The sequence below is a fragment of the Cherax quadricarinatus genome, chromosome 8, assembly GCF_038502225.1.
Source record: "Cherax quadricarinatus isolate ZL_2023a chromosome 8, ASM3850222v1, whole genome shotgun sequence".
Lineage (NCBI taxonomy): Eukaryota > Metazoa > Arthropoda > Malacostraca > Decapoda > Parastacidae > Cherax > Cherax quadricarinatus.
Window position 1 is genome coordinate 30,832,942 of NC_091299.1, and position 13,723 is coordinate 30,846,664.

The window sequence follows — 13,723 nt, forward strand, 5'->3', positions numbered from 1 at the left end:
ACTGTGACACTGTCCAATACTGTGACACTGTCCAGTACTGTGACACTGTCCAATACTGTGACACTGTCCAGTACTGTGACACTATCCAGTACTGTGACACTGTCCAGTACTGTGACACTGTCCAGTGCTGTGACTCCAGTACTGTGACACTATCCAATACTGTGACACTGTCCAGTACTGTGACACTGTCCAATACTGTGACACTGTCCAGTACTGTGACAGTCCAATACTGTGACTCCAATACTGTGACACTGTTCCAGTACTGTGACACTGTCCAGTACTGTGACACTGTCCAGTGACTGTGTGACACTGTCCAACTACACTGTCCAATACTGTGACACTGTCCAGTACTGTGACACTGTCCAGTGCTGTGACACTGTCCAATACTGTGACACTGTCCAGTGCTGTGACACTGTCCAATACTGTGACACTGTCCAGTACTGTGACACTGTCCAGTACTGTGACACTGTCCAATACTGTGACACTGTCCAGTACTGTGACACTGTCCAGTACTGTGACACTGTCCAATAAGTTCGTTCCTGGGGGACAAAATCCTTTAACATAAAATCGAAACTTTAATTACTAGCTGACGGTCCCTTTTAAGAACATAAGAAAGAAGGAACACTGCAACAGGCCTACTGGCCCATGTAAGGCAGGTCCAAGTCTCCTACCGGCTTAAGCCAATGCCCCAACCTAGTCAGGTCAGGTCACATTCACTTAAGGAAGGAACACCGCAAATGACCTAGTAGCACATGCTAATCAGGTCCAACCCACACCCACTCATGTATTTATCTAACATATTTTTAAAACTACACAACGTTTTAGCCTCTATAACTGTACTCGGGAGTTTGTTCCACTCATCCACAACTCTATTACCAAATCAATGCTTTCGTATATCCTTCCTGAATCTGAACTTTTGAAACTTAAAACCATTGCTGCGAGTCCTGTCTAGGTACCAATGGCGCCCCTACTTTTTATTGGCGGCATTTTGCATCGCCTGCCCAGTCTAAATTCCTTCCATTTTCAGCACGATATTTACATCCCCTTTATTTATTCCTGTCTTCCATTTATACACCTCAGTCATATCCCCCCTAATTCTACGCCTATCTAGAGAGTGCAGATTCAGGGCCCTCAGTCTGTCCTCATAGGGAAGATTTCTGATACATGGGATCAACTTTGTCATCCTCCTTTGTACGTTTTCCAGTGCATTTATATCCATTCTGTAATACGGTGACCAGAACTGTGCAGCATAATCTAAATGACCCCTTTAAGTCCCTCGCCGCCTCAATAATCAGGAGTCAGTCAGTGGTTGACCCCTGGTGACTGACGCTTGTGGTTGACCCCTGGTGACTGACGCTTGTGGTTGACCCCTGGTGACTGACGCTTGTGGTTGACCCCTGGTGACTGACGCTTGTGGTTGACCCCTGGTGACTGACGCTTGTGGTTGACCCCTGGTGACTGACGCTTGTGGTTGACCCCTGGTGACTGACGCTTGTGGTTGACCCCTGGTGACCGACAGCTGTAGTTGACCTCTGCTGAGCGGAATAATTTCTGTTCCCGCGTTGTGTTCAGATATCGTTCTCAATTTCAAAGTAACCAGGCCTCTGTTATTGCAAAAACATTCATGTTTGCTGCGCTTGTAATCTTATTTTATTCGTTGTTCTTCGGCTGTTTATATAGTAGAAGTTAAGGGAGTTTTTGCTTCGCCTCTTTCCTCTCTTTGTAGACTAACTTCTTCACCAGTGACTCGCTACCCTACCAGTGTCTACCTCACTATGTATCTTCTTTTTTTTGTTGTTGTTGTTTGTTTGTTTTTCGAAGCTAACTTGGCTATTCTTTCTTCCGTCTCTAGTACTGGAACCACCTTCGTTTCTTCCGTCTCTAGTGCTGGAACCACCTTCGTTTCTTCCGTCTCTAGTGCTGGAACCACCTTCGTTTCTTCCGTCTCTAGTGCTGGAACCACCTTCGTTTCTTCCGTCTCTAGTGCTGGAACCACCTTCGTTTCTTCCGTCTCTAGTGCTGGAACCACCTTAGTTTCTTCCGTCTCTAGTGCTGGAACCACCTTCGTTTCTTCCGTCTCTAGTGCTGGAACCACCTTCGTTTCTTCCGTCTCTAGTGCTGGAACCACCTTCGTTTCTTCCGTCTCTAGTGCTGGAACCACCTTCGTTTCTTCCGTCTCTAGTGCTGGAACCACCTTCGTTTCTTCCGTCTCTAGTGCTGGAACCACCTTCGTTTCTTCCGTCTCTAGTGCTGGAACCACCTTCGTTTCCCTCGCACCCGCGCCTCTGTGTATGTCTTCATTTTCAGGTGTTTTTCAGCACCTGCTCCTTATTCTGAGCAAGTTAGCGCCGTCACCTCTGCTTCAGGGAGATGCGGCCATTCCTTGCATGTGCATCTTGTCTGCCGCAGAAACCTGGCCCAGTGGCCTTATCAGTTGATGGCGAGTGTGGTACACTGGCTTTATCATGACTTATAACACACACACATACACGAACACACACACGAATACACACGAACACAAACACACACACACACACACACACACACACACACACACACACACACACACACACACACACACACACTGAGAGTTTACGTTATCAGAGTTGTTAATTTTGTATCTGCATCCGTTCAACCATGCTTCCCCCATCCTTCCCTGGTCTCCACCCCGTCCCCCCACCCCCCCCACCCCCTCAGCTGCCACATGGGCGTGGGGGTGTGAGGGGGGGGGAGGACAGCGGACATCCTGGCTGCCGATATAGAATCAATGTAGCAGCAGAAGGGCCACCACACCCCCTGTACTGGTCAACCGTCATTTCCGTACCACTGCGATAGAACCACTGTAAGTGGTAGAACCACTGTAGGCGGTACAACCAGTAAAGGACCACTGTGTATAGTTGAGGACATATATAATGTCCTGAACTGTAGACAAGTGTTCCCTGCCAGTCTGTTGTGATCTTCATTCCATTTACAAGCGTCGGAACCATTGTTAGATACTCGGCACCAGTATAAGTCATGTCAGTCTTGCACAATGTGTGAGACATGTAGAAAAGCCTCTCATACACGATCATACGTTGACGTACACACCACTCATACACGGTCATACGTTGACGTACACACGACTCATACACGGTCATACGTTGACGTACACACGACTCATACACGGTCATACGTTGACATACACACCACTCATACACGGTCATACGTTGACGTACACACGCATGCAAATGCAGTATTATGAAGACCGGAAACTGAGTACAGACTCTGGGAAACAGAGGCTACTAATCTCACTCAAGTAGAGAGGCCTGGGAGTGAGCATAGTGCCGAGCATGTCTCCAGAGGCACAAACCAACCGAGTGAAGCTTGTAGCCAATGTTCGTTTAGGCAAATCCCCTCAAGTGAAGGAGGTGCCTTGATGCCGATGAAGGGTTCTTGTTCCAAGGAATTATCCACCTGGAGAGTATTCCGCGGATCAAAGCCCCTGCGGCCCGGTCCATAACCAGGCCTCCCGGTGGATCAGGGCCTGATCAACTAGGCTGTTACTGCTGACCGCACGCAGTCCAACGTACGAACCACAACCCGGCTTATATATTAAGACTTTCCACGACATGTCATGTATATCACGGAGTATGCAGCACCACCATGGAGCCTCCATGTGTCGACTCAATAATGTACGGAAAGTACAGGGTGACCCAAATGTGAGGACACACACTTCTGGGCTTTTAAAATCCTTCTGAGGGATTCTCCAGGAATCCCTAGTTTCAAGGATGTCCTGTGTCCAGACCCAAGGTCTGGACACACAGGACAGGATTTTAAAAGCCCAGAAGTGTGTGTCCACACATTTGGGTCAGTGATGACTAGTCCCAGAGCTGAGGAAATTAAGTTGTGAGGCGAGACTAGAGGAATTGAACCTGATGACTTTAGAAGAGGGAAGGAGCAGTGGGAAACATGATTGCAACATACAAAATACTCAGAGGATTTGACAGAGCAAATGGGGACAGGCTTTTAGATATATGAAGCTTGGGTCAGAAATGGAAGGTGAAGACACAGTTGAGCCACAGGAATGTTCCAAAATACTTCTTTAAGTCTCAGGATGGTAAATAAGTGGAATGAGAGAGACAGGAAGGTGAACATGAAGTTAAAACACAGCTTTAAGAGGAGCTCCCATAACCCACACGAGGCCAGGAACCACTAATGCCGGAGATTGTAAGGGCCAGGAGCTGACACACACACACACAACCACAATTAGGTGAGTACACACACACACACACACACTAGTCAGTAGCAGAGGTAACGTTTAAATAGCCGAGAAATTTGTGCATTATTGATTAGTCAACAAGAAAGGTGCATGGAGGGATGGGGTGTGTGTGGGGGGGGTGGATCCTTAATGATGGTGAAGGACTTTTAATCTATGTATCCAACCTGACCAACTTGTTGTAGGACCCCTACGAATTTACGCTTCCTCGTGAATAAAAAATAATATAATGTCCACGTTTCTCAGTTTTCCACAGAACTGTCGCAGGTCACCACTGTGTTGCTAGTGGAAAAAATAAACACAGATGCAGTATAATGTGATCCTTTATTGACAACGTTTCGCCCACACAGAGAACTTTATCAAGTCACAAACAGATCTACCTGGGTAAAGAGTACGTGAGTATATATAGTGTGGAGAGTCAGGTGGAGAATGTTGGCTAGGTTAAGAGACGTACCTGTACGTACCTGTACGTGCAGTGATGATCCGTCTCTTAACACAACCTACCCAACATTCTCCATCTGACTCTCCACACTATATATACTCACGTACTCTTTACCCAGGTAGATCTGTTTGTGACTTGATAAATGTGTGTGGTGTGTCTCAATCTTCATCTTCGACTTGATAAAGTTCTCTGTGTGGGCGAAACGTTGTCAATAAAGGATCACATTATACTGCATCTGTATTTATTTTTCCATCGTGTCGGTATTTATACCATTTATCATCATTGTATATTCCGAATATTAACGTAATGTTTATTTCTACTGACCTTGTCTTAGGACTCAGAGGAAGTTCTCTCAGTATTAACATCCATTAAATACTAACTTCAAGGGAGGTTCCCTGATGCAGCTGAGGGGCTCTTGATCCGAGGAACTGAACCTGTGCTCCAGTACCTTAGTCTGAATGCCTTCCGTTTCCCCCAGAAGCTGTATGACGCCCACGGTTTCAGCGCTTCCCCCATAAATGCAATACTAAATCTCTCTCTCTCTCTCTCTCTCTCTCTCTCTCTCTCTCTCTCTCTCTCTCATCTTGCAGCAGGTAGCCAGGTTTCCAACTCTCATGGCAGGTAAATAGGCTTCATTGGCAGGTAAAAGTGCGGGGGCGAGGGAGGGAGGGAGTGTTTACCTTGGGGAGAGATATAGTTGGGGATTTTATGATCTGACCATTCTTACCAACCCTCCCTGGAGGCCTACCCTCTTCCTCCTCTCCTACCTTTGAGGCTTACCGACGTCTCGTGGGATGATGACAATAGGTGAGGGGTTCAGCGGGCCTAAGTGGACACATGTTTTTCTTACCTGAATGCTGCTGATAAATAGGGCAAAGTGGGCAGGTAGGAGGGTAAATCCCAGCAGAAGAGCGACTGATGGGCAATGTGACCACAAGGAGCAACAATTCCCGGTTTGACAAAACTGGATACATTAGCAATGTGCTGCTGCCTTATTCTGCATGACAGTTACACAGTGGGAGCCACAGTTAGTTATGTTTCCTTGCTATATTCTGTCACACAGGATGGGTCACATACCTGGTGTTGTCTGTCAGCCCGAGCTGGGAGACTTCAGTAGGGCGACTGAGGATATTGTCAAGTCTTCTTGTCAAGGTTTTAGCAGTACACAAATAACCCGCTCATAGAAGAGAGGAGCTTACGACGATGTTTCGATCCGACTTGGACCATTTACAAAGTCACACTAACACAAAGAGAAGGAGGGAGTATATGTAGGCCAGCAGACACTGACGGGAACAAGAGAGGTAGTGGTGGAGGAAGTTTAGCAGATCAGTTGGAACAGCGGTGCAGGTACTGTTAGTGGGAAAAACTATCCCCCCCCCCAGGATGACTTATCCCACACACGACAGAATTTTTTTTTTTTTAAGATATCTCTATCATCACAGAGCGGGACAAGGAAAAATTATATACAGAAGAGGAAAGTAAAAGAGGGAAAGGATTTGGACTATAATATATATCTAGAAATACATTCACACACACGTAGAAACAATGTACATTAATTGCCACATTAGCCTCTGACTCTCCACATTTTATAACTACGATATATATATATAATATATATATATATATATATATATATATATATATATATATATATATATATATATATATATATATATATATATATTTGTGTGTGTGTGTGTAGTACTGAATAGGTAAAATTGGTCAACAAGCAAGAACTCGTTTAAAATTAAGTCCTTTTTAAAATTTTCTTTTATACGTTTAAAGTTATATATTTTTATTTGTTAACCCTTAAACTGTCCAAGCAGATCTATGTTCACATGTGTAATGCTCCAAAAGTAGATTACGTTTTTTTACATATTTTCAAATATAACAAAAAAAAGTAGATCAAAGTTTTTTTTACACGTTTTCAAATGTAAAAAAAGAAAAGATCTACTTTTTTTACATACTTTCAAATGTTGAAAAAACGTACTTCTACGTTTGGACAGTTTAAAGGTTATTTATGTAAAAATTAATAATTTTGTACCAAAAGAACCTTAGAAAACTTACCTAACCTTATCACACCAATCGCAATTTAATTTAGCCTAATCCAACTAAATATATTTTAGATAAGTTTACAATAAATTAATAATAAACACAATGAAATACATTTTTTTTTCGTTAGGTTCAGAATAATTTTTGCGAAATTATTGCATATACAAATTTTCGCTTGCCTTATTTGGCAAGAAGAGCGTTGTTATTTAAGTGAAAATCGCAAGTTTTACATATTTGGCACGACATATATATTTGTGAACCTTATTTACAGACAGAATACACTGACAAATAAATACAAACATGAATGCACTGGTACAGTATATCAAAGATTATGAATCTCCTCCAGTTCCTCCGAAGGTGGACGCAAGCCAAGTATGCAGCAAGCATTTCCCGTCTGGATGGCCATGCTGAGGCGCTGCCCTTGGGTCCCTGGTGGTGTCGATGAGTCTGGAACCCAGTTCTTTAAGGAAGCGTGTGACGTTTTTTCCCCATGATACAAAGGTCTCTGATCCCACTGGGACAAATTGATACTGTTGGCTTATGTCCCTGTACTTGCTGATCTTGTACTCCTCCCTGTGGTCAGCAGCTCTTCCCTGTCGCCCGACACTGTGATGCATGTAGGTGTCAGCCAGCGTCGGCACACAGGTATAGTCCCAAGCTAAGAGCTTGCCTTTCATCCAAGGATAGATGGTGATCCCGTCAGGGTGGTTTGCTGGGTTGTGAGTGTTGTTGGCTGCAATTGTTTGGGGGGCGCTCTCAGCTGGGCATCCAGCTGTAGCAATAAATAAATAAATATATATATATATATATATATATATATATATATATATATATATATATATATATATATATATATATATATATATATAATGCCATCGTTCGTCTGAAAACATAAATTCTTCTAGAATTTGATGAATCGTTTTAGAAATACGTCAAGAGAGAGAGGCCTTGAATAAATATATATATATATATATTATATATATATATATATATATATATATATATATATATATATATATATATATATATATATATATATATATATATATATATATACTGTATCGTCCGCCTTAAGACACGGAAGAGGGCTGGAGAAAGAGAGACAGACAAACGACAACACATGTGGTGGGAGCAGCTGGAAGAGAGTAAACGCGGGGGCAGGAAACAGCTGAGGAGACAACAGCTGAGCTTGTACCATCCTCATCTCACTCTGCTGTGGGACAACCATCTAGTCACCTCACCCTCTCCCACGTTTCCTTTGACCCTTTTTAGCCAGTGATTCCCTATTTTTTTCACTCTTCTGTACATTGCTTTGTCTTTTCTGTTCGTTACCGAGTGATTTTCCCCCACTGCATTTAATTGCTTTCATTTGCGCAACATTGTTTGTGATTGCAACTTCTGTCTTAGTGAAAGTCAAATTCAGTCACGGCGTCTCTCTTGTCATATTTCTAAAACGATTCATCAAATTCTAGAAGAATTTGTTTTCAGACGAACGATGGCACATACATTGAGAGGTTATATAAATACTACAGAGAGGTTGGTTTTGCCCTGTTTTTTTTTAAGGATTAACATATTCTTGACTGGTACTGAACAGGTTACCTGCAGCCTTAACGACCTTAGTGTAGTCGATAGGCTTTAAACCAAATTAACTATAGAGACAAGCAGTTTTGGACAGGCGGTTCCTTTTTTTTTACGCTTTAAGTTTTTTAATTTTCCAGGCCTATGGTTAGGCTGATGTGGAGGAGCCGCTTCTATTACCCGAGATGCGTGAATCCTCACTCACTCTGTTATCTTCTCTTATTAAGGCGCCACAGGAGGTCTGCTTACCAGGTGTGGACACCGTTCATAACATCTATTAAACGGCCTCCATAATTCACCCTTTTAAATGGCATTCGAAATGCCCCCTTCCCCCATCACTAAACGGCCCTGTGTTTCCAAGCTTAATTATATTTCCCGGAAGTTCACCCAGCGGTCCAGGCTACGTTCCTCTCTTGTTATGTTCCTCTTTTCTGCCTGTTACGTCCCTCTCTTTTGTTACGTTCCTCCTTTGTTCATGTTGCGTTTCTCCCCTTTTCCCTGTTCCGTTCCTCCTGTTCTATGTAGTCAGGTACTCCCCTCTTGTTACATTCCTCTCTTGCTGCTGATAGTTTCCTCTGTTAAAGTTCCTCTTTTCTTCCTCTTAGCTTATTTCGCAGTGTTGTTGATTCGTTCATGTACCATGAAGCTTCACATTCCTCATAACCACTGTGACTACAAATAGTTTTCATATAATTTCATGTTTACAGTCGCCTTGTAGCCTACCTGGTCAAAATAGTCATCTAGGTAATAAAGCCGCTCACTAGCCCACCACCCTTTCCCGTCGCTGAAAAGTATTTATGTTTTATTGGTAGAGGTAGTGGCGGTAACGCCATGATATTGGCCTCACGGTAGAGGTAGAGGCGGTAACGCCATGGACACGATAATACACGGAGGTGGAAGTCAGCGCCGCCGCCGCCACCCATCCTCGTGTTTACCTGCTTCGCCCTTCCGGCACCCCGGCCACTGTCGGCCAGCTACACGGCTAACCACATACCTAGCCACACCAGCTACTCCAGCAGTCACACCACTAGCCACATAGCAAGGTACACTACCAGATAAACACCCACCCACCACCACCCGCATTACCAGCCACACTACGGATTCGGTAAGTGTATATAATACAAAACGAGATGATACGAGCATAAGTTCTGCTCCTGCAACTTCAAGAGGGTAATTACAAATGGATAATTACACCCATCAACCTTAATTACTGACCATCTGGCGAAGATTGGGATGAAAGGTTGATGTATTTGGTGAGAGGTGTGTCCAGGGGCGCCCTCTGCCTTGCTCACATCCAGGGGGAGGGAGGCGCTGAGCTATTAAGCCAGTTCCTTAATAACAAGGGCATATGCATCGTGCGGTATGTAGATTTCGGATATATATATACATGTCTGTATGTGTCAATGTACATGAGATGAGATCCATTGGATGAATCTTATTGTGGCTAGCTGGTCTAGTGGCTAGCGCGACGGGCTGGAGTTTTGAGACTCTATGACCGCGGGTTCAATCCCGGCCGGGGGTATGGTTTATTTGCAATCGTGTCATTACGATTTCTTAAGTCATCCATTATTGGTGATTCTTTAATAACCCTCTTGTAGTCGATAAGTTATAAAATTACTAAAGCAACCAGCCTCAGTAGTAGTATAGTAACGTAGGCCTGGAGTTTTATGACTGACCGCCTGTTCTATTCCCGCCCGTGGTATGGTTTAGTGATATTTTGATGGAAGGGTTAGAAGAGGCAGTCAAAAGTGCACTAAAAGTGCTGACTCAGTAATGTTACTTTCATTCTGTTTACAGTACGTTCTTAGTGGAAGTAGAAGGGAGGTCAGGAAGAAGGTGAACGATAGCGACTTGGTGTCATACTGTAAGAGGAAGAAAGGGAGGTACAAAGACGAGAGAGAGAGAGAGAATAGGGCAAAATTGTAATAGGCGAGGAAGGACAGGTGTGTTAGGGTACGGATAATACCCTCCTCTTCCTTTTCTCCCACTCGTCTTCCCCCTCTCCCAGGAAGTCTCGCCGCCCCCCTCTTCCCCCCCCCAGCAGATGTTCAGGTAAACTCATCTCTTCCTTCACGCCCCCTCCTTCCTTCACGCCCCCTCCCTCCTTCACGCCCCCTCCCTCCTTCACGCCCCCTCCCTCCGTCACGCCCCCTCCCTCCTTCACGCCCCCTCCTTCACGCCCCCTCCCTCCGTCACGCCCCCTCCCTCCTTCACGCCCCCTCCTTCCTTCACGCCCCCTCCTCCCATCAAGGCCTGCGTATTGTCTTCACTTTTTCACGTAAACGTTGTTTAATATATCTTTTTTCTTTTACATTGTTCCCTTACACAAAAACTTCATACATTTTACACTAACCTTGTTTATATCTTCTTGTGTGTGTGTGTATATATATATATATATATATATATATATATATATATATATATATATATATATATATATATATATATATATATAATATATATATATATTGTGTATGTGTGTGATCATAACTGTGATGACCGTTACGGAAGATGGTTTGTTTTAGTGCTGCAACACAGCCTCATGTTCCCTTCAGTTGTATTGTCACCTGTAATTATCAGGTATAACACCTTGTATCCTGGTAGGAATACCAGTTGGCGTTATATATAATGTTGGTATAATACAGTAGCGAGAGAGAGAGAGACTCCGCCAGGGAGCCAGTTGGTATGGTTAACACTATATTAAGACAGCTTATCTAATCGCATATTTTCATACCCCAAGTGCTGTGCCCTAAGGATTTAGCGCTTCACCTTTGTAATAATAATTTGTGTATTTAGGAGTTTAAATACAAAATTGTGAGAAGCCATAATATTTTGGATCTGTAAAAAAAATGCAATTGAAGAGATTAATGTATTTTTTATAATGTTATATACTTTTGTATTTAAAATAAATAGTATTGTTTCTGCTGGGTCTTGAACCGCCATTATCACCTCCCACTTGTCTTTGTAAATAATGTATAATACACTGTTTGTTAACCATGAAGAGTTGAACCCCGTGACGAGTGTGTATATAAGGTGTTGGAAACCTTGTAAAATGAAACGTGGCAGTACCGTGGCTGGGACAGTTCACCAGCTGCCTTCACACCCCCTCCCTTTTTCACGCCCCCTCCCACTTTTACGCTCCCTCCCTCCTTCACGCCCCCTCCCTCTTTCACGCTCCCTCCTTCACGCTCCCTCCCTCCTTCACCCCCCTCCCTCCTTCACCCCCCTCCCTCCTTCACCCCCCTCCTCCTCAACACGATAAATGAGACACTTGTACAACACTTGGGTAAGTTTATTGTGGAAATTTTCTGCCAACTAGAAGCTTCCTCAGTCCTGTATTGGACTGAAGAAGTCACTGGCTGGCGAAACGTTTCCATAGTAAGGTTTCCCAAGTCTCAATCATCAGTCCTTCGGTTTTCCGAACCGTTTATCAAAGACGATGTTTTCTGAACCATTTATGTAAGACGACGTTTCAGTCTTTCTGGACCATCGTCGAGTCATGAGGTTCCTCTGGTAAGTGCGAGTCTTAAGTGGCCAAAACCTCGTCAGCTCCCCCTATTTGAGGGTTATTTTTGTGTATTATTCCAGTCACGGCATTGTGCCTTTTTATTCTTCAAGTGACATTTTGGAAACCTTGGTTGCGCCTCTCGTTTATCAACCATTAATTTTGTCTGTCACAAAATTTTAGGGTCACTTTTTTTTGAGATCACATGAAGACTCCCAACCCCAAGAAAAAAAAAGTTACAGACAATTATGCAAACTTACGGTTTTGCCATCGTGTATTTTTTTACTCCATAGGAAATTTGCAATCTAAATTTTATATGAAAATTTCGTGAAAAATAAAATAAATTGATTTACATTATCTAAAAAATTCTGCGTAGCTTTATTTTTGGCCCCCCTCGGGGTTAATCTACAGGCTTTTGTAAAATAATTTTTGATATTGAAATTTGTGTTCACTAATAATATTGTTTAAGTGTTGTACACATGAGTGTATTTATGTATATACAAGTAAAATACTATGAAATTGTAAGTTCATTTTAAGGCCTTTCCAAATTGTTATTCATTTCTTTTTCAAAGCAAAAATCGCATTATTGACCAAACAATTACTAAAAATTTAAACAATTTCATACTTCCTAGTGCTTTGCTTTTTTTATTGGCGTCCTCCCATTATCCATTGTGATCTTTGTGTATAAAAAGGATTTAGACCATGAGACCAGCGTGAGTCTTCACTACTGTGGTCTGAGTCAAGCAGAAGACTGCTTAACAGGTGCCAGTAATCTGTTGCAGTGTTCACCTCTGGTGCCAGTAGTCTGCTGCAGTGTTCACCTCTGGTGCCAGTAGTCTGCTGCAGTGTTCACCTCTGGTGCCAGTAGTCTGCTGCAGTGTTCACCTCTGGTGCCAGTAGTCTGCTGCAGTGTTCACCTCTGGTGCCAGTTGTCTGCTGCAGTGTTCGCCTCTGGTGCCAGTAGTCTGCTGCAATGCTCGCCTCTGGTGCCAGTAGTCTGCTGCAGTGTTCACCTCTGGTGCCAGTAGTCTGCTGCAATGCTCGCCTCTGGTGCCAGTAGTCTGCTGCAGTGTTCACCTCTGGTGCCAGTAGTCTGCTGCAGTGTTCACCTCTGGTGCCAGTAGTCTGCTGCAGTGTTCACCTCTGGTGCCAGTAGTCTGCTGCAGTGTTCACCTCTGGTGCCAGTAGTCTGCTGCAGTGTTCACCTCTGGTGCCAGTAGTCTGCTGCAGTGTTCACCTCTGGTGCCAGTAGTCTGCTGCAGTGTTCACCTCTGGTGCCAGTAGTCTACTGCAGTGTTCACCTCTGGTGCCAGTAGTCTGCTGCAGTGTTCACCTCTGGTGCCAGTAGTCTGCTGCAGTGTTCACCTCTGGTGCCAGTAGTCTGCTGCAGTGTTCACCTCTGGTGCCAGTAGTCTGCTGCAGTGTTCACCTCTGGTGCCAGTAGTCTGCTGCAGTGTTCACCTCTGGCGCCAGTAGTCTGCTGCAGTGTTCACCTCTGGTGCCAGTAGTCTGCTGCAGTGTTCACCTCTGGTGCCAGTAGTCTGCTGCAGTGTTCACCTCTGGTGCCAGTAGTCTGCTGCAGTGTTCACCTCTGGTGCCAGTAGTCTGCTGCAGTGTTCACCTCTGGTGCCAGTAGTCTGCTGCAGTGTTCACCTCTGGTGCCAGTAGTCTGCTGCAGTGTTCACCTCTGGTGCCAGTAGTCTGCTGCAGTGTTCACCTCTGGTGCCAGTAGTCTGCTGCAGTGTTCACCTCTGGTGCCAGTAGTCTGCTGCAGTGTTCACCTCTGGTGCCAGTAGTCTGCTGCAGTGTTCACCTCTGGTGCCAGTAGTCTGCTGCAGTGTTCACCTCTGGTGCCAGTAGTCTGCTGCAGTGTTCACCTCTGGTGCCAGTA